At 35.8% G+C, this 4,972-nt stretch overlaps 1 long non-coding RNA gene across 1 annotated transcript; it reads right to left on the bottom strand.

Moving 5' to 3' along the window:
• Window positions 1–685: 685 nt before the first annotated feature.
• LOC121939685 lies at window positions 686–4,419 on the bottom strand. Its single transcript, XR_006105508.1, has 4 exons — window positions 4,083–4,419; window positions 3,286–3,399; window positions 2,431–2,529; window positions 686–1,270 (listed from the first exon to the last, which is right to left on the bottom strand). It is a non-coding gene; the product is annotated as an uncharacterized LOC121939685 (long non-coding RNA).
• Between the last annotated feature and the right edge of the window lie 553 nt (window positions 4,420–4,972).

Here is a 4,972-nt window from a genome sequence, read left to right as displayed (position 1 = left end):
TGTTTTCATCCCCGGAGTCACGTGGGAACTTTGACAGACGTCAGGCCGTCTCTAAAGGTCAAATAAATTAACCAAAGCAGGTCACATGGCTCCTACAAATATAATAATATACATTTATCGTGGATTTTTACTTGTTGGTTTGTTAATGTTCTTAAAAATGTTCAGTAAAGAGTTATTTATTTTATCTTGCATTAAAATGATCTTAAACGTTACACTTAAAATGTTTGTGCAATTTCAGCTGTTTCTTGTAAATTGTCATATATTACTTTCATATTGTTTGTTGAATAAGACAAGATGATCCTTCATTTGTCCCGCTATGGAGAGATTTGCATTGTTACAGCAGCAAGGTGTGTCCAAGATAAATAATAATAATTAAAGAAACTGAGCAGTTAAAAATATTTACACCAAAGGCCCATGGGAATAATTGCACATTGTGATAAACTGCACTTTAGTTAAAGTCCATTTTGGTTAAATTAAATGTTTTATAGATAATAAAGAGTGGCTAATCATTTGTTTTCGTTCAGGGACATTAAAGGGAGAGACAGCTGTGAGGACGCAGTTAGAGAAGTGGTTTCGGTGGTAGTTCTGGTTTTGGTGGGGCTCCAGTGCAGGATGTCGCTTAGGAAAAAAACGTCTTCAAACCATTACTGAGCTTTTAAGAAACCAGCAACATGACATTCACGCCCACCTCATGCTGTGATTGGCCAGCTGCGCGTAGGTCAGATGGTTTCTCTCTCTGCTCTTTTGTCTCTCTGCTCTCTGATATTTTGGTCAGTTTCCACGTTAACTTCTGAGTGCAACAGCGTGAATGTCTGAAAACGTGAGACGTTATCTCAGATTTAAACGATCTAAAGTGCTAAAGTGCGTCTGGACTTTAACAAACCACCTAATTAAAAAAAAACTGTGCTCATACTGTGTCTGCTTCATCTGCTGTTGAGATTTTACGCACTTCTGTTGTTGAAATGTGTTATTTAATGTTTGATTACATTTTTTGCCTTTTTTATCTTAATGTTGTTTATCTTAGCCATTGTATATTCTGTTATTTTTAAGATGACTTTCTACTTACTCATACCTAAATGTGGAGTAATGTCCATCATCCCTTTTTTAAATCATAAATTACAAATTACAAACCACTCTGCCCTCTTGTTTCACATATACACATGCAATAAATGTAATACGACCTCAGCAAAACTGTTCAGTTTTCTCTTTTTCCTTCGCGGGCTGTCGCCGGTTATTCAGGGGTCGTGTTCCTTTGTCTCTGAAAATGAACCTGCAGGAAATAACATAAAATATGTTAAAGAAAACACAAACCTTCTTGATAAGGCTGCACAATAAATCAAAATGTGAACATTTTATAAATTAATTCAATTTAATATTATCATCTACATAGATTAGCTCCCTCCCTGAAGTTTTTGGGAGGCATTGGCCATATCACCTGCTCAGATAATTCAACAGTGTTTTTGTTGCTGCTGTTTACATTCACCTTAATGCATTTTCCCAAATGTACGTACCAGGAATGTACTACTCTTTTTGTTCTGTTTTTAGCATAAAACTGCATTTTGTTGTGCAATTTTGATGATCCGATGAAAGAAGAAAACATAGATACTGTAAAACTTCAGTTAATCGCCCGGGCTTTTATTTGCTGATATCACAGGCTTTTAATTTCTTTTACACAAAAATTTATGCTCAGCAAAGATGGGAAATAAAAAGTCAAATTATATATTTAACCCTTTGAAACTTGAGCCAATTGGCTTTAAAAAAACCCCAAAACAAAACACACAAAAAAGTGAGAAATTACCTGAGAAAAAAATCTGTAAAATAATTTTAAACCATATAAATATAAATACAGTTCACTGGACATTTTTCCTTTACGTTTACTGAAAAAAAAAATAGTCTTCTACATCTGCTTATCTCTTTAGATAGATAGATGGATAGATAGATAGATAGATAGATAGACAGATAGATGGATAGATAGATAGATAGATAGACAGATAAATAGAAATCAATCATTATTAGTGATTTTAAATCATTTTTATATAGTTTTTAAAGCAGTATTTATAAATCATTTGCTTTTTTCCCTCTATTGTTAATTTGCTTGTTTGGTTGGTTTTTGTTTTTGCATTTAAATTTATAGATTTTTTCTAAATTTCTTCCTTAACTTCTAGGACATTTTTTTCTTAAGTAGCTCATCGCCTTATAACAAGAAATAACGCCAACGTGTCCACGTTTCAGAGGGTTAAGGAAATACTTTGCTCTGAAAATGACCATTTGAACTCACTGCGGGTTACTTTGAAGAAGTATATGTTCCCACAATAGTGAAATGAAACCTGCATTCTTGTAAATGCCATAAATTCCTCGTAAATCTCAAATCTAAGAAGACAAACACAACTGTCAAGACTCTGGACAGAAAAGTTAGATACTCAAACTTACGTGTATAACTTCTTCCGGTGCTCTTTTGGGCTAAAGCCACAGCTAAAAGTACAGCGAAAAAGATGACAAAAACAAATCCAATGATCCTTGCGCTGCTGCCTGAAACACATCACAAAAATCAAACGTCACTCTCTGAATTTAACATCATATCATGTGCAGCAGTTTGGTCACAGAATAAATACAGAGAAGAGTAAAGATGTGCTGCAACTATCTATGAAAACTACAAGAAATCCTAACAGACACTTTATTGTCATTGTTTATTACAACGCAACAAAAAAAAGTTGCATCAGTCAGCTAAGAAAATTCATTTAACTCGCCTAAAGCATTTTTAAACTAGTTATTAAATACTTTTTTTTAATCTTTCTTTAAACTATTTGAAACCTGAGCAAAAAACACTTTTCTTTTGCTACATTCAGACGTATTTAAGTAATTAGTACCATCAGTATTTAAGTATTTAGTATTTAAACCTTTGAACCTAAAACACGTTAGTTTGATTTCTTTCAAAAACATGAGAAATTTGGCAATGAGCAACTGCAACATGCACATTGTAAGTTTTTTTTAAAGCTGGGGGAAATTTTTCAAAGAACCATTTTAAAATTCTGACAATCTTATATTTTAGATTTTTTTGTAAATTGCTTCTAACTTCTCAGTAACATTTGCTTAAGTAGCTCATCACCTTCTTCCTTTTTTTTTTTGGAAAAGCGGAAGAAGGTGGTTTACTTTGAAGAGATGCAATCCTCCACAAATACTGAAGTGAAAGCTGCACTCGTGTAAATGCAAAAAGAGTGATTCAGTTCTGAGAAGATAAACTCAAGTGTCAAAACTCTGGACAGAAACGCTGATACTTAAACTTACGTGTATAACGTCTTCCGGTGTCCGTTAGAGCAAAATTCACAACTACAACTACGAATAAAACTACAAAAGCAACTCCAAAGATAAATGCTTTGATCCGTTCCCTCGTGCTGCTGCCTGAAAAACAAAAAAATTCACAAAAAGCAAACGTAACACTCAGAATTTAACATGGTACTGCGCAGCAGACTGATCACAGACTAATACAGACAACAGTTCAATGTGCTGCTAAAACGTTTAATATAAATTGTAAACTGAGGAAGACAATTTTTTTAAAAAGTCTATTTACTGTTTGCTAAAGGTAAAACACACCAAATCCAAATTACAAAACAAGCAGCACAGGCCTGGATCGCAGGTCTGCCACACTCTATATTACCCCTGAAAAACTTTATAATTAAGGGTAAATCTTTCACCTTTGTTGAGATATGAGGACAGTTTATGAAATTTGTAGAAGGGGAGGAGGCTGCAGAAGTCCACCTGTCTAATGTTTGATGACAACATAATATAAGTATTTCCATTTGCTGTTTATTACTTTTTCTGTCTTCTGGACCTTCAATAATTGTATAGGTAGCATTTTTCATTCCCTGATTATTTATTTTAGACCTTTAAAAACACTCAGTGTGATCTCGTCTTAGCAGTTTTATTAAGAGGATACTTGCTATGAATGTTCTGTGTTGTACTTGATTTCTGTTTTTTGTTTTTGCAGTACTACATGCAGTATAAAAACATCTCATAAATACAATGTGCTGCTAAAATCCTTTGAAACTAAAAAAGTAGCACATGACCTCATGAAGAAATCTTACCGGTGATATAAACATAAATCTCAGCATGAGTCTGATGGTGGATCGTCTGATGGTTGATCGTCTGATGGTTGATCGCCTGCTGTGTGGCGACGCAGCGGTAGATGTCGGTTTTGGTCACGGTAGTTTGGAGGACGATGTCGTAGCTGCCTCCTCTCTCTGAGGTTTGTGGTTCTTCAGCAGGGACGACGTTTCCGGCTCTGTCCCTCCACTCGAGTTTAAGGTTTGAAGAAGCGTCTCGGACTTCACACTGCAGCTGCACTCCATCATCGGTGGCATCAAGTATTTTGAAGGATGGCTTTGGAGCTGCAGCTGTAAACTCAGAATAAACAATCACTTGGATGACTGTGATTTAAATTTCCACAGTCACATTAAATCAGTAACTTCATCTATCATCTATTAAAAAAACATCGCCAGACGCAGAGGAATAATGTCACAGCGAGCCCTTGAGAGGCTCACCCTGCACGCCTGTATTTACAGCCGGTTAGGTTACAGTAACAGTCTGTTTGTCGGCCTCAAAACAAACTGTTCGCCAGCTTCAGCTGCTGCAGAAAGACGCTGACGAAAACTGGGAAATATGAGCACATGACTCCAGCTCTAAAATCCTCACTGGCTACATGCCACTCAGACAACTGATTCAAAATCTGCCGCTCGTCCATAAATCACAAGATAGCTCAGCGCCCAAATATACTATATATGTATATAATTTAGTGATGCGGTACTACAGAACAGGTGTATGCACTTAGGACGGCAAAGACAGGAAAAAACAAACAAACAAACAACAACAAAAAAGAAAAAAACAAGCAGGAACCAGGGGTATACTGTCACGTGCATGTGTGTGTGTGTGTGAGAGAGAGACAGAGAGAGTGTGTGTGTGTGTGTGTGTGAGAGAG

This window comes from Plectropomus leopardus, unplaced genomic scaffold (genome assembly GCF_008729295.1).
Source record: "Plectropomus leopardus isolate mb unplaced genomic scaffold, YSFRI_Pleo_2.0 unplaced_scaffold5641, whole genome shotgun sequence".
Taxonomy (NCBI): Eukaryota; Metazoa; Chordata; class Actinopteri; order Perciformes; family Serranidae; genus Plectropomus; species Plectropomus leopardus.
The sequence above is the reverse complement of the archived record's forward strand: the minus strand, read 5'-3'. Positions and strand labels throughout refer to the sequence as shown.